The sequence below is a fragment of the Gracilinanus agilis genome, chromosome 3 (genome assembly GCF_016433145.1).
Source record: "Gracilinanus agilis isolate LMUSP501 chromosome 3, AgileGrace, whole genome shotgun sequence".
In the NCBI taxonomy this organism is placed as follows: Eukaryota; Metazoa; Chordata; class Mammalia; order Didelphimorphia; family Didelphidae; genus Gracilinanus; species Gracilinanus agilis.
Genome location: NC_058132.1, coordinates 180,657,857 through 180,680,759, shown reverse-complemented (window position 1 = coordinate 180,680,759; position 22,903 = coordinate 180,657,857). Strand labels below are relative to the sequence as shown.

General features: G+C 34.8%; 1 protein-coding gene and 1 pseudogene across 1 annotated transcript in view; one reads left to right on the top strand and one right to left on the bottom strand.

Moving 5' to 3' along the window:
• TRPC6 (transient receptor potential cation channel subfamily C member 6) overlaps positions 1-22,903 on the top strand; it is a 138,289-nt gene that overhangs the window by 48,534 nt on the left and 66,852 nt on the right. The gene's annotated exons all lie outside the window — the stretch shown is intronic.
• LOC123238981 lies at positions 18,830-19,754 on the bottom strand (annotated as a pseudogene).

Below are 22,903 nucleotides of genomic sequence, written 5' to 3'. Positions count from 1 at the left end.
TAAATGAGGAAACTGAAGCTGATGAGGAAAATATGGTCCTTATCTTCAAAGAGCTTACACTATGGCTGGGAAGAAGATCTATACATATAGAATAGTTAACGCTAGACTCTTAAGTTCCAGGAAGGCAAGGACTGGGTCATATTCTCCTTTATATCCCTCATAGTACTTTGTTCAATGCATTGCATATAGTAGATGATCAAAAATATTTGTTGGATAAATTATAGAGGATTATCGATCAGGAATCAGTTGCTGAATAGAATAGATCAAAAGTGGTTACAATAACACAGTTAAAAAGAAGATTCAAATTCAAACTCTTTTGTTTTCAGTTTGTCTGAATATGGGCAATAATTTCTGGGCCTGGATTTCTGCATGTGTAAAATGGAGAGGTAAGATAGGTTAGATGATGTTTAAAGCTCCTTGCACATCTAAACTCTGTTCTATTTTCTATGGATGTGAATGATCCCAAGAAATCAGAGGTTTAATGGAAGAGGCAAGCCTTGAACTAGCTTTGGGGCTAGTTCTTGGTGGAACTTGGGGGCATTAGAAAAGAGGAAAGAGAGTGCATTTCAGTGAGGGAAAAACCATGAGTAAGAGTGGAAATGAAAGTGGCAGGTATGAAAGTCAGAAAGGAATCGAGTATGAATGGATTAGAGTTTGTTTTGGAGGTTAATGGGAGATGAGGCTATATAGGTAATGTAGGACCTGATGATGAGCCTTGAATTTTAGACTGAGGAATTATGCATTTTTTTCTCACAAGTCCTTGTTAATGATAAGGAAGGAATTGGCATGATGATTTGTGGTTAAGTGGACACAAATATAAAGCTAAAATGCAATCTAAAATCGCACATCACAAAACAAAATTAAGGAGGGAGAGTTTTATCACGTCTGATGAGGTGAAATATATTATATTGTTTATGCTAGGCCTGGATGGGTGGGGATGAAAAACTCAACACCATACTCAATTTTTAATTATCTAAGGTCATTCCTACAAGAGGATACCCTTAAATTTATTATCTGATTCTCTGGGCTTTTGGATATGGACTTGACTGGGAAGATCTATATAATTTCACACATAAATGTTTGGAGGGAAGTGACTTTGATGAGAGTAGGGCTAGTGTGAAGCTAGATTATAATGGGAAATAGCTCTGTATCCCAGAAATCTTAGTACAGTTTTAAGCTTTAACCACTGAGTTTCCTTGCTTTTCTGGCAATGATTGCTATTCACCTCTTGGTGAATCTCAAGGAGATATAGAATTTATCTCAAGGTTTTTTAGATTCAAGAGATTTCAAGAATTTTCAAAATTCAAAAATTCAAGAAATTTTATTTTACTCCATTTATTTGTTTGTTTGTTTTAATTGTTTTTGGGAAATTTTTATTTAATTATTTTAGAATGTTTTTCCATGGTTACAAGATTGATGCTCTTTCCCTCATCCCTCCCACCTCTCATAGCTGACACACAATTCCACTGGGTTTAAATGTGTCATTGATGAAGACCTATTTCCATATTATTGATATTTACACTAGGGTGATCATTTAGAGTCTACATCCCCAATCATAGCCCCATCGACCCATGTGATCAAGCAGCTGTTTTTCTTCTGTGTTTTTACTCCCACAATTCTTTCTCTGGATGTGGATAGCGTTCTTTCTCATAAGTCCCTCAGAAAGTCTTGGATCATTGCATTGCTGTTAGAGAAGTCCATTACATTCGATTGTGCCATAGTGTATCAGTCTCTGTATATAATGTTTTCCTGGTTCTGCTCCTTTAGCTCTGCATCAATTCCTGGAGGTCATTTCAGTTCACGTGGAATTCCTCCAGTTCATTATTCCTTTGAGCACAGTAGTATTCCATCCATCACCAACAGATGCCACAGTTTGTTCAGCCATTCCTCAATCGAAGGGCATACTCTCATTTTCCAGTTTTTTGCCACCACAAAGAGTGTGGCTATAAATATTTTTGTACATGTCTATTTTCTTATGTTCTCTTTGGGGTACAAACCCAGCAGTGGTATGGCTGGATCAAAGGTTGGAAATTTTAAAGAGGAAATTTAGGCTTATTGTGAGGAGCTAACAATTAACTACACAAATGAAGTTGCATTCCTAAGGAGTAGATTCTTTATTATTGAAGATCTTCAACCAAAGGCAGGATGACCACTGTTTGAGTATATTGTCAAGGAGACGCTTTTTTCAATTCTAGACTGGACTAGAAGGTGTCTGAGGTTCCTCTCTAAAGTTTTGTGAAATCTATCTAACACACAGCACTATGTGAAGCACTGGGGAGAGGAATAAAAATGAAACAGTTCCTGACACCAGAGAATTTGTATTCTAGTAAGGGAATGTAACATTTATATAACTAAGTAAAGAGAAATGTAAGAAAGGAGAGCTATATAAGCACAAGAAGGAAGCTAAACACAGGGCTATCCTCAAAAGGAAGTATATTCTTGGAAAACATACCTTGGTATGTGTATGATAGGGAGAGGGGAAAAGGATATCTTTTATTTAAATATAAACATAGTTTTTGAAGGAAATTTTATTATATATAAAAAAGGATAAAGAGATATTTTTGAAAAATCAGAGAACTAACATGGAAATCTGTTAAAAGGGAGAGAGAAAGAAGCCCTAAACTAGTCAATAAGTCAGCTTAACTTCCATACTTGAAAGAATTTGAACCCATCAGCTTCAAATCATATATATAATCAGACCCTCTCCTAAATGAATAGATTTCTTTTCATTATGTGAGTCTCCCAATAGCTGCTTCAGGTTTTCTATGGACTTGTAAAAATTAATGTTAAGACCAGACATCCAACCCCAGTTCTATACTGACATCTTCTTCATGAGGAAAAAAATCAGATATCAAATGGGTTGAACCCATTGTCTAGTTACTATTTTATTCTATCGTTGAATGACAAACCTAATTGCATCATAGGATCATAGTTCTTGAGTTAGAAGGGAATTTAAAGACCATCAGATCTAACCTCCTCATTTTATAAGTGAGGGTTATAGAGATTAAATAACTTGCTCAAGGTCACATGGGCAGTGAGCATAAGAAGTAGCATTTGATCCCAGGACTCTAAAGCTAGTCCTTCTTTGTCAATATAAGTCTTTAGTCATGTCTACAAAATACAGTTTAGCTTTATTCTCCAAAATATTCTACTGGCACAAGAGTGGCCAATGTCTCCTTTTATGCTGCATGTGACTTCCACAGTGCCTATGTGTAAGCTCAGGCAGGCAAATCCAAGAAGTTGTTATGCTAGAGTAATTTCAGTTCATAAAGAGGGCTCTGAAGATGACCCTGAGGGCATAAGTAGGTGAGTCTCATTCTCAAATCTGGAAAAGTGCAGGAAGAGTAATAAAGCAGCATCAGCAAACAGATGGTAATAGTAGGGGGGGAAGAAACTCAGGAATAGGAGTTGGGAGACTAATGTTCTAAGATGTCACTAACTAGCTAAGAGATGTTGGGTAAGCCATTTCCTGAATCTTGGCCTCAGTTTTTCACGATTTTAAAATGTAGAGAATTGTCTTGAAGATTTCTTATTATTAGAGGTAAAGGTCACATGGATTTTGGGTGGGGAAATTATTTCCCAAGAAATTAGTCCTATTCTTTGAGGGGAAGAAAAAAGGGTATAAGTATTAACCCATGGCATTGATACACTTAAACTCTTGAAAAGTCCTTGAAAAATTTCCACATAAAAAAGTGTTAGAAAAACTGAGTTACGATGGGAAGGTGACATGGTACTGGGAGATTTTTAACTTCTTTTTTTAGATAAAGATTGAAAAATCTATTAGTAAAAGAGAATGAGCACTTCTACAAATGAAGAAAGGTGATTTCCCCTGAACTAGTATATGACAAAATTTAAGGGGAATAAGTAACAAAGTATTCTAGTTTGTAGGTAATGTGAAGCAACTTCTAGATAACAAAATATTGAGAAAGTAGGAAAAAAACTCTTGTAGAATTAATAATTTTAATAATATTAGAAACTTTGGGCTTTTAGGGGAAATGTAGGGAAGTGTATTTAGTGCCTAGACTTGACATAGAAGGTGACAGACTCTGAGCCATACCTCAAACCCCACAGGATCTTAGAATTATGTGATTTTTTAGAGTTTTTTTAGCTTAATTTGTCACTTGATAAATATACTCTACAACACCTCCTGGTTATTCTGAATGTCTCTAGTAGTAACACAGAAACCATTACCTTACAAGTTATTCTATTGTTAGAAATGTTTGCTTTGTATTGAACCAAAATCTGCTATTGAAAATTCTGTCCAATGTTCCTAGTTCTGTTTTCTGGAACCATCTAGAAGTCTACAGAAGTGTGGAATAGTGGAAAGAGTGAAGGATTGGAAGTTGAAAGGACATGGGTACAAATCCTGTTTTTGCCTCTTAATTACCTGTGTGACCTTTTATAGAAGCAAGGTGGTAAAGCAGAAAGCTGTGGATCTAGAGTCAGAGGAAATGGGTCCTAATTTCACCTCTGCCATTTATGACCTTTGTAATTTTGAGCAAGTCACTTAAATTTTCTTACATTAGTTTCCTCATCTGTAAAAATGAGGCATTTGAACTAGACGGTTTCTAAAATATCCTCTACCTTAAAATCTTTGATCCTAAGATTCCATGACCTTGGAGAAGTCACTTCACTTCCTTGGTTCTCTGTCTTCATGTATAAAATGAGAAAGTTGGGAAAGATAATCTCAGAGGTCCCTTCCATCTCTAAATCTATGATCTGATGGAGCCTAGCCACTCTTCCCAAAGATAAACCTTCAGATAATTTGAAGATAGCTATAAAGCTCCTCTTCTTTTGGTGAAATTTGTCCAGTTACTTCAACTTTCTCATATGATATGAATTGAACTTATATCACCATCCCAGTCAGCTTTGTTAGGACATATTTTTACTTTCCAGTATTTAGCATGGTACCTTGTACAGAGTAAGCATTTAATAAGTATTTATTGACTATTAGTGATTGATTTGTCAAAGTCCCTCTTTAAATAATACACAGAATTAAACACAATACTCCAGATGTAGTCTGAATCAGGGAGACTATGATAAGTGGATTACTTCCCTTGTCCTAAGCTCTATATTTCTGCTATGTTATCAAGTCAACAAACATCATCAAGTACTAGAGACAGTGTTTAACACTGGAGATAAAAAGAAAAGCAAAAACAGTCTTTGCTCTTAAGGAAATCACTACTAATGCAGGATAAATTTAAATAAGCTCTCTTTGATTACTTTATCACAATGTTGGCTCATTGTGAGTTGTAGTCAAAGAAAATTTCCAATTTCTTCTAATAGACCAGGGGTCGGCAACATATGGCTCTTTCTGCAGGAGCCATAAAGTCCATTTTTTTTTTCAGGCACTGTTACAGGAGCCTGCACTGTGAGCACTGTACAGCTCTCACAAAATTATATTTTAAAAAATGTGGCATTTATGGCTCTCACGGCCAAAAAGGTTGCCGACCCCTGTAATAGACCATTGCCTAGCCATGTCTTCTTTGTCTTGTATATGTGTTCTTGATTTAAAAAAAAAAATCTAAGTTCAGATATTCATGTTTATTTTTTTTTCATTTTTTTTCATTCTTTTTTTTTTAAACCCTTAACTTCTGTGTATTGACTTATAGGTGGAAGAGTGGTAAGGGTAGGCAATGGGGGTCAAATGACTTGCCCAGGGTCACACAGGTGGGAAGTGTCTGAGGCCAGATTCGAACCTAGGACCTCCAGTCTCTAGGCCTCTCAATCCACTGAGCTACCCAGCTGCCCCCTATTCATGTTTATTTTTATTCATTTTTATCCTGTTAGTTTCAGCCCATTAATTTTATGCTACCATAATCTTCTGGGATTCTGCTATTTTTAACAAATATATTAATTGTCCCTTTTCTTTGCCCAAAGAATTAAAATCACTGCAGACATTTTCCTGATTGTAAGCAAGCAACAATGCTATTCCAATTAATCCACACACCTGAACACACAAATACACTCACACAGATAATTGTGATAGTAACTGAATGATCATAGAAAAAGTGTTGTTAAAGAACAAAAAGCAGGATCTTGCCTTTGTACAAAACTATAGTGAATCTTCATCAGAAATATTATAGGTAGCTTAATGTAATGGAATGGGAGGAAGTACAGAGAAAGACAATTAAAATAATCAGGACTGGGAGATCTTATATATGAAGGCAACAAAACTCATCCCTGCCAACAACCTTTTATTTTATTTTATTTTATTTTATTTTCAGTTCCAAATTCTATCCCTACTTCCTCTTCCTAATCTATAGAAAAGGCAAGAAATACAATACCTATCATACATTTGAAGTCACGTGAAACATTTCCACATTAGCACTGATAAAAAAAAACAAAAAACAAAAAACAAAAAACAAGGGGAAATGAAGAGAAAAATGTTTCAATATATACTCAAAGTTCATCATTTCTCTCTCTGGAGGTGGACATTTTTTCATCACAAGCCTTTGAAATTGTTTTGGATCATTGTATTGATCAGAGTTGCTAAATCTCTTATAGTTGATTATCATTACAATATTTCTGTTACTTGTATGCATTTTTTTCTTGGTATTGCTCACTTCACTTTACATTAGTTTATTTTAAAGTCTTCCCAACTGTTTTTTTTTTCTTGAAACTATCCCTTTCATAATTTTTTAGATTATAGTATTATTCTATCACAACAATATACCATAACTGGCTTAGCCATATCCCTATTGCTAGATACCCCCTCAGTTTCCTATTCTTTTCCCCTCATAAAAAGAACTGCTTGAATACTTTTGTACATGTGAGTGCTTTTCCTTTTTCTTTGCACTCTTTGGGATATAGTTTTAGTTGTGGTATTGCTGGGTCAAAGGGTATCCAGTTTCATAGCCCTTTAGAGATAGTTCCAAATTGTTCTCCAGAATGGTCAAACCACTTCATAACCCCACCCATGAGCATTAAATGTACCTATTTTTTCACATCCCATCCAATGTTCATAATTTTCTTTTTCTGTCATGTTAGTCAATCTGATAGGTGTGGGGTGATACCTTAGAGCATTAACTTGTATTTAATTATTTGTGATTTTAGAGCATTTTTTCACATGAATATTGGTATCTTTGAATTGTTTCTCTGAAAATTGCTCATTCTGGATTTGGATTTTGGCTATAATATATTCCTAGGAGTTTTCATTTTAAAATTTCTTTCAGGAGGTGATCAGTGTATTCTTTGAATTTCTATTTTGCCCTCTGGTTTCCTTTTAATAATTTCTTGAAATATGGGTGTGTAGGCTGTTTTTGATCATGGCTTTCAGGTAGTCCAATAATTCTTAAATGAACTCTTCTAAATCTATATTCCAGGTCAGTTGTTTTTCTTATAATTCATATATATTTCCCAACCCAATTTGGCTTTGTTTAACTGTTTCTTGAAGTCCTTCAGAGTCATTGATTTCCATTTGACCAATTCTAATTTTTAAGGAGTTCTTCAATGAACCACTTTTTTCATTTGGCCTATTCTTATTTTTAGGGAGTTAATTTCTTCATTTTTAGTGCCTCTTTCCATAATTTTCCTATGTACTAATTTCCTTTCTAATTTTTCCTCTTTTCCTTTTATTTGATATTTAACATTATTTTGCTCTGTTTTATTCCCTTAGTATTTTAAAGAATTTTTGTTGGACTTGTTTTCACTTTGCATTTTTCTTTGAGCCCTTGCTTGTAGATTTTTTTCAAGTCATCATCTTCTGATTTTATTTCTTGAGCTTCTCTATCACCATAGTAGCTTTGTATGAAGAGTTAAATTGTTGTTGTCAATGTGTGCTTATTTTTCCAGTCTATTTCTTGACTTTGAATTTTAATATGTTAGAGTTGAACTCTGTTCATCTCTGGGGGTGGGCAAGAGTTGGGAAATGATTGGTCTAAACTTTTCTTTATGTCCTTTTTTCTGCTTTCATAGCTCAATCTGTGGACCTATAGGTTTTTGGTGTCTCCAAGAGGAGAGGTCTAGTTATTTCCCTCATGCTCTATAGGATTCAGGTAGAACCCTTGTTCTCTTATGACTTTTGACTCCTTCTCCCTGCCCTGGAATAGTGTCCCAGAACAAGGTGATAAATGATGATAGAACTGCCAAGTCGTGACAAATCCTATGCTTAATGCCAGAACAGGGTCCCCTGGGGTTTCTTTCTGACCAGGTGTTCAGACTCTGACACTACCTGGTGCCAGTACCACAGCTGATCTCTCAGCAAGTACCCATCTCAGTATCAAAATGTGTCTCTTTCTGTAGTCTAAGCTTTTCTGGGCTAGAAAAAATGATTCACTGTCATTTTTTCTTGACTTTCCTTCTCAGAATTCTGTTGTGGTTTTTTTTTTTTTTTGCTTCATTTTAAAGGAGAGGTTTAGGGTGAGGTCTGGTCATTGTGATCTTTCACTCTGGCATGTTGACTACACCCTTCCCTTATTATGAAGGTAACCTTTCTTTAAAAGGTGATGCTTTAATCTGAAAGCTCAAGACTTGGAGAAGGGAATGGTGCTAATGTGGAAAAAGGCACAGAGGGTTCAGGAAAATGAAAATGGAGCTGGTACCACTTGAAGCTAGGAGGTGATAAGCTTGTGGCCAAAATATATATAAAATGAGTTCATTAACTCATTTTTTAAAGTATTTTTAAAAATTTTTTTTAAACCCTAATATCTTTTTATATATATCCTTCTGTATTAATTTTTTTTTTATTTGTTATAGGGCTAGGCAATGGGGGTTAAGTGACTTGCCCAGGATCACACAGCTGGGAAGTGTCTGAGGTTGGATTTGAACCTAGGACCTCCTGTCTCTAGGCCTGGCTCTCAATCACTGAGCCATCCAGCTGCCCCCTCATTAATTCATTTTAAGAAGTGTTTAGATAATTTTATTGATGATGATGTATGTGTGTTTATGTTATAACTTTGATACAATGGAAAGAAACTATATAATCTTGTTGTGTGCCCTGGGCATGCCTGTCAGAGGACAGAAAAACAGACTATTCAGGTCTTCATTTGAACCTCTTTTATTTTGGATATATATATCTTTAGATATATATATTTTGGATATATAACTTTGGATATATATTTTTTGGATATATATCTTTGGATATATATATTTTGGATATATATCTTTGGATATATATATTTTGGATATATATCTTTTATTTTGGATATATATCTGTGAACAGAGTCCACAGAAGTACCTCTAAAGTTTGCACTTCCTGCCTCTGTCATATTCATCATTGGGATAAGGGATAAAGGACCTTGTATTTGACTGCTTAGGAGTTGTAGTGTGGTTAAAAGCAAAGAAATACATCTTTTCTCTCCTCTCCTCTTTCCATATTCTCTCTAATCTTATTCAATCATCTTTTTGAAACCACTGAGATGGATTGAGAGCCAGGCTTAGAGACAAGAGGTCCTAGGTTCAAATCTGTCCTCAGATACTTCCCAGCTGTGTGACCCTGGGCAAGTCACTTAACCCCCATTGCTTAACCCTTAACAGTCTTCTGCCTTGGAGCCAATATACAGTATTGACTCCAAGACTGAAGGTAAGGGTCTAAAAAAAAAAAAAAAGAAAGAAAGAAACAACAAAGAATGCCTTTGCAGTTACTTTCTTGAGTTCTTTTGATATCCTGTGATATCATTTGTTTATTCCTGGTGACTTCAACTCATTCAGAAAAGCAGCATCCTGTTTTACCAGTTTTTCACTTCTTCAATTTTTATTTCCCGTTACTAAATTCTGTTTTATTTTTCCAAGTCCAAAGATCATCCACAAATATTTATTGATAATGGAGAATAAAGGTAATTTCTGTCTTCTATCTCTTTCCTTTTATCATTCCATGCACCCTGATTAGGTTCCATCCAATATTTTATCTTCCTTCTAGTAATAAACAAAAATCTCTTTTTTTTCCATCACTGCCTTGTTTCCTTCTCTGATGCATTGTTTCTGATCTTATTTTTAAGAGTGTGCATGCTACTCTTTTCTCTCCTAAATTGCCTTCTTTTTTCTTTTTTTTAAAATCTAAGGTGATTGAAGATATATTAGAATCATAGATTTAGAGCTAAATAGGATACTAAAGGTCATTGATCTTCACCTTATTAATGATCCAAAAGGTTACATGACTTGCCCAGGGTCACATAGTAAGTATCTGAAACAGTATTTGAACCCAGGTCTTTAGGTCCTGTGTTCTATTCCATGCTGTCTCTCAGAGGAAGATGCCTATATATCCACAAAAGATTCTTTAGGTGAACTTCTCCCTTTTTATCCTAATCAGAATAAAATGTGGTTGTAACATTAAAACTTTGTTCTTGAGAATTTGACATCTCTCTACAGTCAAATTCCCCTAAAAAATTGACCAAAACTGTATTTCTATTGCTCTTCTGAATTCTCCAAAAAATGTTCTTCTTAAATATAGCATATGCATTAAACTGTGGTTAGTCTTTCTTTTATTATTTATCAAGAAATATGAGATGTGGTCCCTTCTTCCTGAAAAGCCCATTACTTCTTCTTCTTTAACTAGTTCCTCCTTAATGCTGAGAACTTGACCCCAAATAGCAGTTCCCTTGTCACTTCCTCTAGTATTTGAAGAATGAAATTATCATCACAGGCAAATTAAGAATTCAGCATCTAGCCTGCTCTTAATAGAGAAAAAAAACTATCAGATATTCAGATAATGGATCACTTCATCCTGCCTACCAATACATATAGATTTCCCCCAATTTAAAACAAACCAAAAAACCCCAATACAAATTTAACTTCCTCCTTCCAGCCACTCAAGCTTTCTTCCTATTTCTCCTTTTCTCACCTTTGCAAAAGCTCTATAGGAGTTGCCTCATTTTTTACCCCTCCTCACTTCTCCACCCTTTACAGTTCAACTTCTGACTCCAACACTCAACTAACATTGTTCTCACTGAAGTTATTTATGATATCTTGTTTAACTTGATAAATTAAAAAAAAAAAAGTCCGTATTCTTCTTGGCCTCTCTACAATGCTTAACAATATTAAGTTACCTCTTCTGGAGTGTCTTCCCTGAATTTTTGTGATGCTCCTATGTACTCTCTTTCTGCCTATTTGACCTCTAAGTCACATAGTCCCAGTCTATGTCTTCTTCCCATATGTGTGGGTGTACTAAGGCTCTGTCTTGGGCTCTCTTCTCTACTCTCTACATGCTCTTTCTCAAGGGGCTCATTAGATCCCTGGATTTCAATTACTATCTATCTTCAGAAGGCTCCAAACTTAAAATTCCAACCCTTTTTTCCCCCCTAAGCTTTAATCCCATATCTCTAACTGGAACATCTCCACCTGGATATCCCATAGACATCTCAAATGCTAATTGTTCAAAACAGAACTCATTATTTGTAGCACAATCTATGCCTCCTCCCCTTTTCATTGTCTCCAGCTCCCATATCCTTAGGCGGCCAAGTCTTATCAATTTTATCCCTTTTCTCTTGCATCCCCTTTTCTTCTCTACTCACATAAACACCCATTTAATTTAAACTCTGCATATCATGTTTCCTAAACCACTAGAGTAACCTCTTAATAGGTTTCCATCTATGTTTCCCTACTCCAATCTGTCATCCATCCAAACTGAAAAATTAATATTTTTAAAGCGTTAAGAGTGGTATCACATACTTGCTCAAGAAACTTAACAGATGAGGAAGAACTGCAGCATCCAAATGCTCTGCTGTCAGAATCTGAGAATTTAATATAACTTGGATACCTCAATAAGACATCTTTTGGGGTAGGAGGCCAGTTTCTGCTGGAAGAGGAAGAACGGATATTTTTAGTTGTTTATTTCATAGGAAAAAGACATTAGAAATATAGATAAAATTTTTTTGTTGTAGAGACATTTTATTTAGACAACTGAAGATAATTAAATTTGTTTAGAAGCAGTGTACAATGAAAGAGAAATTAAAACAAATACTTTATCATGTACTACAAAGCAAAAGTCTTTCTGCTTTGGTGGGAAAAAAGTTAATAAAAAAAGCCATTACATTTTTTCCCTCCACAATAAAGTAAAATGGCTACAAGAAATAGAATTGAAATAGGAGAAATTGGATATTGGCTTACCCATATTCATTCAAAAAGGCAGGAGGATAATGGATTAAATTAATTCTACCTGGCATTTTTTTGATATTCTCAGTTTTCACTCAGAGACAACACCAAGTTAGTTCCAACAATGGAGCTAACTAGCCCATTCCCAATGTTTTACTGCCCATATTTGCCTCATGTATATATTAGTGGAGAATTCTATATATTTTAATGCATATAAAATGGGCAAACTATCCTAAACTCTTATTTGAACCCATTTAATTCCTTGATTTATTCCACAAAAAATATATATGTGTAATATATATCACAGTATAGATATATAGTATCTATATATATATCACATATATACAAACATGTTATATATTCAATAAATATATACCATCCACATGATATATATGATATATACATGAATGTATATATGTGTGCTTATACATATTATATATATATATATATATATATATATATACTACATTGACTAAAAAGAGACAAACACTATATATTTATAATGACTAATCCCATTTTTTGCTCCTAGAGAAAAGATGAGGAACTGTACCTTTCTCCTTTTCTTGGAAAGGTGGAGGACTAAGTATAGAGAGTGGTTAGTACAATCTCAGATGTCAGTTGTGTCAGTAAGTTTTATTTTCCTTTGTTATTAGGAAAAGCTTTCTTGTGGCAATGGGGCAATACATCTAAAAATATCTGCTATATAAAATTGAAAAATGTATCATTAAAACTTGAAGAAAACCACAAAATACTTGATGCATCATGAAGCGGCTGAAGTAGCACCAAAAAACTTACTTGTATGAAGATTCTGGATGGTGCAGTGGGGAGAGTGCTGGACTTGGAGCCAGGAAGACCCAAATTCAGGCACTTAGCAACCATGAGACACTGACAAGTCACTTATACTTCCACTTGAATCAGTTTCCTCAAGAGTAAAATGGTGATAATAACTATAGCTATCTCCTAGAGTCATTGTGAGGATCAAATGGAATAAGATTTGTAAGGCACTTAGCATAGTACCTGGCACATAGTAGGTCCTATATAAATGTTAGCTGATGTTGCCATCATCAAGATGTGAATTTCACCAAAAGCTTCACGTAAGAAGAGGTATTCAACATTAAATTAAGGCAAATACCAATGAGAATAAGAAGAGACAGGGCAGAGTAGTTAGGACATCTTATAATGTCATTGCCTTTAATTCTTATTTTAAAACAATGCCTAATTTCTTTAAGTGTTCTTGTAGAATATAAATTTGATTCAATTCAGCAAATATTTTTCAAGCACTTGGTACAGTATAAAAGGCATTGTGCTCATTATGAGAGTAGATAAAAAGATAAATAAAAAAGATTCCCTGCCATCAAGAAGTTTACAGTCTAGAAGAGGGGATTAAAAACTTGTAAACAAGTTGATTAATATCCATATAACAATGGAGATTATTTTGGGGGGAAAGGAGTCTGTGACTGAACAATCTCTCTGCTTGCCCTTAGTCCACTAGATCAGATTATCTAAAGCACCTGTCCTGAACCAAAATCTCAAGATATATTCAGCAGACAGGACCTTGTTTTGTTTTGTTTTCTAATATACTTCCTCATAATACTGACAACATTTTCTACTTCCTCATGCACATAAAGAACCAACCTTAAACCAAATAAACCTTAAAAGAAGCTGACATTGGTAGTAAAGATACAAAACTGACAGTCCTGATAATTGATTGACATTAACTATCTGGATTTGAAAAGGATTAACATTTCATAAGAATATTGTAGATCCCTTTAATATATCTATTTTTTAGATATCTTGGTTCTTCAGTGGGTAGAGTGTTGTACTTGGATCAGGGAGACCTGAGTTCAGACCCTTCTCAGATCATTTAACCTCTCTCATCCTCAGTTTCTTCATTTGTTAAATGGAGATAATTAAACTTCCCTAATAGTGTTGCTTTGAGTGTCAAATGGGATTATTTTTGTAAATATATACAAAGGCACAATATAATACTAGCTAGTGATATAAAAAGCCTTATTTAGATAAACTTTAAAAAAAATCCTTTCTTTTCCATCTTAGCATAAACACTACAACTGGAGGACAAGGGTTAGGCAAATGGGATTAAGTGACTTGATTAGTTTTATACATAGCTAGGAAGTGTCTGAGGGCAGATTTGAACCTAGGTCCTTCTGACTCCAGGCTCAGTACTCTATTCACCGTGGTACCTCACTGTCCCCTAGATACACTTTTGAAAATAAAATTTAAGCAGGAAAAAAATTTTAGAAGCTCTATTGTCTATTTGCTTTTTCACATGCATTGTAAAATCAAATGCTTAAAAAAGAGTATCCATTTAAAAATATCCATTGAGGTACTATGTAAAAAAACAAAATTCTCTAAATTTAACCAATGTCACAATTTTCCTTTTAAATACTAAATACAAATGACTAGGTTGCTGTTTCCATTTAAATTACTATGTATTTGGTAGAGGGGGATTTAAATGTCTACAAATTGATTTCACAGGAAGGAAATGTACCTATGTCTAAAAATAAAGAGTTTTTTGTTGTTATTAGCATGGGTTGCTTCTGGAAGAATGCTGTCATCATTTAATCTGAAATAACTTGGAACACCAAATATTCAAGTACACAATGGCAGCCACTTCATTCATAAAGACCAAAGTGCTGACAGAGACTTATCTAGACTTTTTAAAAAGACTGATTTGTTTTTATTTTATTTATTAACATTTCATTTTACATGCATTTGTCATCTGTCCTTCCCAATGTGCCTTCCCAATCAAATAATTGAAAAGAAAAAGAAAATCTTCATAATAAACAGGCATAAACCAAAGAAATTATTTCACTGACCATGTCCAAAACTACATTTCTTGTTCTGCATTATAAGTACATCAGCTTAATCCATTTTTCAAGTTCAGGCTTCTAGACTGAAGCTATCCATTTCATCATTTCTTATATCACAGTAATACTTCATTCCATTAACAAACCACAATTTCTTCATTCTTCAACAGGTGGAGACCCCTTTAGTTTCTAGTTTGGGAGCTATCAAAAAAGAGCTACTAAAAATATTCGTATACATCCAGATTCTCCTCTTCTTTATTCTCTTTTGGGATTATCCAAATCATCACCCTATCTTTCAGATAATGAAACTCCAGAGATTACAGGTCACTTCTATAACTATATTACTTCACTTGTAAAATAAATTTATTTACCTCCAGGCAAAGAACTGACAAACTAGAATTATGCTGATATGGTTTTACACACACACACACACACACACACACACACACATATCTTGTCAAATGATACCTTCTTTGATGTGAGGTGGGGAGAGAGAGGAGACATCTGGGAACTTAAAATGTACCAAAATTAAATTAAATATAAAAAAGATTCAGTATCTCCCCAAATAAGAACCAATAAATTTTAGAATTTACCTATATTCCCCATTGAAAAATTGGCAATCTCCTTGAGAAATCAAATACATTTTTTTCAGAGTTCCACAGTGTTTTATATATATGTCAAGAAACTGCTCATTGGAAACAGGGCTTTCAGCATCTCTTTTTAGGAACCTAACCTTGGATGGCTCCTCAGGTTGTGACACATCTGAGAGTTAGCTGACTTTGCTTATCTTGTAAAAAACAGACAGATGGGGTTATGCAGACATGGCTGTTTCTTGGTGGCCCTGTTTACACTTTTGGAGCAGCTGCCTGATTAGCAGTTGTATAATTGAACTCCACTCAGCAAGATGGGCCACACTTTGATTTATCCTTTTATTTCCATAGAATTTACTCTAAAGCCAAGTAGCCTTTGAATCAGTTAAAATTTATCAAAAGTTTGCTTTGAGAGAATAATAAAGAAAATCATTGTAAAAAGTACAGAAACTTTATGATTTCTATTATTGTTGACATTATTCTAATACTGTGAATTGCCTCATATGTTGCTTTCACTTTTGTTGTTATTATATGTGTGATTTTGTTATTCTAGGGTGGGAGGAAAATTCCTCCATCACTGTAGATCTATAATCTGTGTTTATGTTAATTATTAGGGCACCAAGAGATTGAATGATTTACTGAGGCCCCAGTTCTTCATGACTTGAGACCAGTCCCTGTCATAACTACATTAAACTTCTTTGTCATTAATGACAATAAATCAGGAAATTTCTTGCTCTGGGGAATTTCAGAATTAATAGAGAAGAAAAGACTTGTGGAAAAAAAAAAAAAGACCCATTATTACATCTCATGAAAACAAATGTTACTAAGTGAATCTTGGGGAAAAAAAAAAAAAACTTTCTCTGCTTCTATTTCTCCATATGTGAAAAGATGATGTCAGACTAAATTCCTGTCTCTCAAACTTTTTTTCCAGTGGTGGAACCTGTTACTGAAAATGGAACTTTAGTAGAATCCTTATAGGAAAAAAAAAAAAAAAGTTAAAGAGAGGAGTTCCTAAACATTTTTCTGTCATTTTTCAGTCATGTATAACTCTTCTTTGACTACATTTGGGGTTTTCTTGGCAGAGATATTTGAGTTGTCTGCCATTTACATTTCCAGCTCATTTTACAGATAAGGAAACTGAGGCAACAGTGTTAAGTGAATTGCCCAGGGTCATACAACTAGTAAGTATCTGAGGCTATATTTGAACTCAGGGACATGAGTCTTCCTGACTCCAAGTAGGTCGCTCTATCCATTGTACCACCTAATTGTGATACCAAAGAACAAAAATAATTTCATTTATTTTAAGACAGATTTGTTAACTTTGTTTTTATATCTAGCAATATTGTCAATGACTTACTTTGTAATAAATGTTTAATAATTGGTAACAATAATGAAAAAAGAGAAATAGCCTGACATAGTTGACCTACAAGTCCGGAAAGTTTAATTTCAATACCATCTTGTATTAGCTATGTGCTGTGGATAAGTCACTTAAAGTTTCTAATATTCTAGGCAAGTCTCTAAGAGTTTAAATCATTATCAAGGTACTTATTTCCATCAGTAGAGGGAGTTGGAGATCCTGACCTAGATGAAATCACAAATCTAGAACAATTTTTTTTAAAGTGCTACGATTTATCCTTATAAAATGCTTCATAACAGTCTTAATTTTCCTCTAAATTTCCTTTCTCTTTGAGAAAATTTTCTCAATTTTTAAAATTGTTCCAATTTGGCATTTTCTGCATTTAAAAATAAAAATTTTCCTTTTAAAAATTTATTGGGTTTGCCTTTAAGTGTCTTTTATTTTTAATTTTGCTAGAACCATGAAACTTTGTTTTAAAGGAGGATGCTCACCCATAAGAATCACTAGAAGGCCACACAAGTGGAAGTTAGCATTAATCATAGTTGTATTTTTCCCTGCATTTAAAATTTGACACTTCGGTTAGGTTTATGTTTCATTATCAGCCTTCATTTTTTAAGATCCCTCAAAACTGTATTTTAGAGAACAAGGAATAATTCTATTTTTCAGCTGATAGTTACATACTGTTATCAGACTACAAGAATGTTAGTGATGTAAAATTAGATTATACTGCTTGAAGGTATATTAAAGATATTATTTCTCCCTCCTTAAAATAAAACCAAAGTAAATTATAATTATTGCTAGTTCTTGCAGGAATGTCTAAGATATCACGGTATTGATTATATCTAGATGGGAAAGGAAAGCTAAACTTCCCCCTAAATAGCATGTTCATTCCATACTTTTTTTTTTTTTAAGTGATTTAACAAAAGTAGAGAATGCATCAAAGGGAATTAAGACATCAAGTATTTTCTCAACATCTTAAACAAAATAATTTATTCTAGTCTAGGAAACATGCTATAGCTCCATGTATTAATATGTTTTAATCTACTTCTTCCATGTGTAATGTGCCATCACTTTCAAGTAGTGGCATTTCTTCTTTCAAGAAATGACATTTATATCATCTTCATCAATTCCGAGACTAAATTTGATCATCCTGTAGATCTGATTGGCATGTGTGTGAGGCTTTTCTAAGCTGAACCCAGAAGTGTGCAAACTCATCCAATAAGATGACCAGATATTTCACTGTTAATCATTCTTGTCAGCCTCTGCCATGTAACCTGCTGTTGAATTATCTCTTATTTCCTGAGCCTTCAAAATTCTTTGCATGCTTGCTGTCCAGCCATATGTGCTTGTGACAATGCAGCATGGGGAAGTAACCAATCAGTTTGATACAACAACCTTTCAATTTTCTTTCCTAGGATAGCTTTTATAATTTTGCAGAGGTTTTCAAACTTTACCTTTTTTCCTTTTGTTTCTTTTCTTCATCTTCATCCTCTGGGAGTTCCAAATCCTATTTGGTTGGAGATACTAATGTGTTGCCCTCAAACTCCTTTAACTGTTGCACATAGTACTCATTGATAGGTATAATCATATATATCTTCTAAACTATGCTTCCAAAGTTGTTCAACTAAAGCTGAATTACCACTCGGTTCTTGGTTTCACCACTGATATAATAGGTATGTCTCTGAGTCTCCTTCATCCCTGTGCTCATAAACATTTTTGTAATTCTCTTTATCCTCTGCCAGTTCAGCAAAGAGTTCCAAGTACTTTTTGACCAAATTCTTCCTAATCATTTTCAGATCTTGCTTTCCTGTAGCATTTCACATGAAATATTTAAAGGAAGATCTTAAGAGTCCTCTAATGATATTTAGGGATCAATGCTTCACAGTTATTCATGGAGAAAACATACAATTTGATGTTTCTTTTTTCTGTTTTCAAATAAGTCAAAGGGAGGACATCTTGGAACAAAAAGAAGGGCTCAGAATTCCAACTGTCCTTCCACTGATAAGTGTTTTGCAGATAAATGATTAATCTTCCCAGTCATTTGTTAAGCTCTTAGAGAATTCCTCTTATTCCTCATCATTAATATCATTAGGATTTCCAGCCAAATTGGCTTTGTTAACCTCTTCTTGATCAATATATATTTCTTTAATCTTCTTTTTCATATTGCCACTAACTTTTCTTCTTCATTGGAGCCAATATCTTCTATTTCTGGCTTGTCCTCAGACTTCTTTTCTTCCTCTTTCTTCTCCTCTATCTCTCATTTTTTTTTTGTTTCATCATCACTGCCTTCTTTATCTCATTCTTTTGCCACAAAAAGTGTAATTGGATCATTAAAAATTTGAGTGTGCTTCTTCACAATTTCCATTATCCTCTCCTCCAAGAACTCAGTTTGGTCCTCTTTCAAATGCAGAATTGCCTTTGTTCCATGATTCATAGGTACACCTACATCAGTACTAATAGTGAATGGCCCTCCCTGGCATTCTGTTTTATCATTATTATGTTTAATGATGATCACTGTAACTTTCTCAACTAGAAAGAGAGGTAAAAACCAATACCAAACTGATCAATCATGGAGATATCTGCACCAATCTGTAATACTTCCATAAATGCCTTGGTTCCAGACTTTGCTATAGTACCAAGATTGTTGATTGAATCAACTTAATTCCAATACTAGTATCCACAATAGTAAGGACTTTTTTTTTGGAATGATGCTAATGTTGTGCTTCTTCCAAAAAATCTACTTTAGTTGGATCTGAAAAACTCCCCTATCTGATTTGGTCCAGAACATCAAAATGAATTTGAAATCAATTCCCTCAGAAAGACCTCTTTATTAGAATAGAATGTATTAATGATTAAAGACAATAATTGAATAATTTCTGCCTGAAAGGCAAAGGTTTCCACTTCCTTCTCCTTCTTTGGTTGGTCCTGTATCTGCATTTCCTCAAGCATCTTGACAAGAGTGTGAGATAGACTGAAGGCTTCAGCTGGCAGCTAGATGAAAAGCAAACTGACCTTGTGCCTTCATGAATACATTTGGGAGGAAAGGGAAGAGAATATGCAATTATCAAGAACCTGCTGTGTGCCAGGCATTGTGCTAAATGCTTTACAAATATCTCATTTGCTTTCTTATGGGCAGCTAGGAGGCTAAGTGATTTGAGAGCCAGGTTTAGAGATCAGAAATACTGGGTTCAAATCTGGCCTCAGACACTTCCTAGCTGTGTGACAAAGAGGAAATGGCACTGAACTTGGATCTCATATCACCCAGTGGTGAGGAACCAAAAGCTAGCTTCCCCTTCACAGAAAATAATACAACAAAGCCCACTCTGTTATCTATCTGTAGATGAGAAGCACACTTTGAGATGAAAGATATTTGCTGTCTGTTCCTCCCTAATGTCCAGCCAGGTGGTGGATGGAGTGCTGAGCCTGGAGTCAGGAACACTCATCTTCCTGCGTTCAAATCTGGCCTCAGATGCTTACCATCTGGGGGACCTGTGGCAAGTCACTCAACCCTAATTGCCTCAGTATCTTCATCTATAAAATAAACTGGGGAAGGAGATAACAAATCACTCCAGTATCTTTGCCAAATGGGGCTACAAAGAATCAGATATGACTGAACAACAATCGCCTCTCTACAGTGTCTGCAACCCTAAACCTAGTGGTTCTGGTGGCTGCTAATGGAGTCAAAGCTAAGGCTTAGAGATGAAATTGAAAACTCTTATAAACCCTATTTAGTTCATTTTTCACTGCTAGGCTGATACTGACACTAAAGAAGAGAATATTAAGTAGAACATGGTTGCTGTAATTTTTCCCCCTCTGTGAGTGAGGATCCAAAACACTAGTACACCATTTAATATCTTCACTGACCAAATTTCCACAGTGAAGGCCACAATTTTAATTATCCTGAAATTCCTAAAGGTCTTCAAGCAAACTCAATATGACCTTTTTGTTGGAGATATTGTAGAGGGAATTCTTCTTCCAGGATGTATTTAACTCAATGGACTTGGAGGTCCCTTCCAATTTGGAAATTTTGTTATTCTGTGAAAATGTATGATGTAGCCATTCTCTTCTTTGCAGAGGTGAGAGAACATATTCTTAAAAAGCCTTACCTTTTATTTTAGAACCAATACCAAGCATTGGTTCCAGAACAGAAGAGTGGTAAGGGCTAGGCAACTGGAGTTTTGACTTGTCCAGGGTCACATAGCCAGGAAGTGTCTGGGGCCACATTTGAACCAAGAATTTCTCATCTCTGGTCCTGTCTCTCTGTCCTCTGAGCTACCTACCTGCTTGTTTATTCATAATATCTGGGAGGACAGATTTTTAACACTAACTGAATGACAAACTTCATAAATGTTTTGGTTCATTTTGCCGAACTGTTTTGTTATTAAGGATGGCGCTCTGGGAAGGGGAAGTGAGGGGCTATGTTGAGAAATATAGGTGATATAAAAACATGATAAAAAATAAAAAAGAAAACATGTGACTTCCTGATAACTTGTTCGGAAGAACCTAACAAGTTATCAGGAAGTCATATGTTTTCTTTTTTTTAAAATCATGATGAGCATGGAGTTAGGTTCCCTTTAACTATCAAATAAGAGTTTGGATTAAATGATCTTTAAAAATTACATCAGTCCTAAAGGCTTAAATTAAAGTTCTCTCAAGCTAACCTTATTTATTACTTGTTGCTTTCTATTTCTCCATTTTAATTTCCCCATTGTCTTTCCTTCCTTATTCCCTTGTCCTCTATAATACTTTGACCTGAGGAAATATAAGATCAAGTCTCCTACCTAAGATAAAGCTGATAGAGTGGAAAGAAGGTGAAAATAATACAGAGAAGGAATGATAGAAGAGGAAATAAAGAAAAGAAATTTTGAGTAGAAGGTAGATATGATCTGGTCTAGGAGATTAGAAAAGATCTCCAGATCTCAGTCAACTAGGAAATATTTTGGAGTTGGGCACAGACAGCTTAGAGCTATACTAGAGCTGTGGCACATTTATATAGGTCACCATGATTGTTAAATCAAATTAAATTAAGCAGATAGTTTCACAAAAAATAATATAAACATTTATATAACACTTGGAGCTTTAAGATTTGCAAAGTGCTATAAAATGTTATCTTAGCTTATAATAATAAATCTAAAACTGGAAACAACCTTAGGCTATAAACTTTGTTAAAATTTTATGGTTTAAAGCTGGAATAAGGCGTTATGAGTTTTGAGATAACATTTCACAGCACTTTACACATTTTATTATTGTTGTATGCTTCCTCCTATTAACTATCAGGTGATAAGATCATAGCAGTTAGGCAGTCTGACAATTATTAGAGTCAACCATTTACTGAGGAAGTAGAGTAGGATTAGTTGGTAGGAAATATCTCCTCCCCACCCTTAATCCTGAGATATATTTGTATTCTTATGGTCCAGGGTGGCTCTAGAGCTTTAAAAATAGTTATCATTTCATCCTTGGAACAATATTGGGAAGCAGGTGCTATTATCACCCACCCCCACCCCCACTTTGTATGGATAAAGAGATGGAATCAGGAGTTAAGTGACACACCCAGGGTCACAAATCAGGTAAGCCTCTGAGGCTGAATTTGAAATCAAGGCTTCCTGATATTAGGACTAGCACTCTATCCATTATACCATCAAGCTGCCCCTGAGTACATTTGACAATGGGTAACTCTCCTGGATATCATGAACTTTTTTTTTTTTTATCTCCCCCTCATGGGCTTCCTGAAGTTCACTTTAAGTATGGTGTAGCATTCTGCTAAGCACCTGGCAGAGCCCTAAGTCTACCTTTCCTCAGGATATCTAGTTTGTCTTCAATTTCTGATGCAGACACCGGCACTCCAACACCCTGTAGGATGCTCATTAGAAGTAAAGAAGCACTCAACTTCTTGAAGTTTACAAGGTCGACTTTGGGCCAGAGTGATGTAAAGGAGAGAGAGGCTTTGTCTTTCTACATCTCCTCCCACCCCAAATCCCCTTTCATGGATTTGACTAGAATTGTTTCAACCACTAAACTGGACCAGCTTGTTATTTTATATAAGACCCACAGGTTTTTGCTATTACATTCTCTGCAAGGGTCACTCCATTTCATCCAGT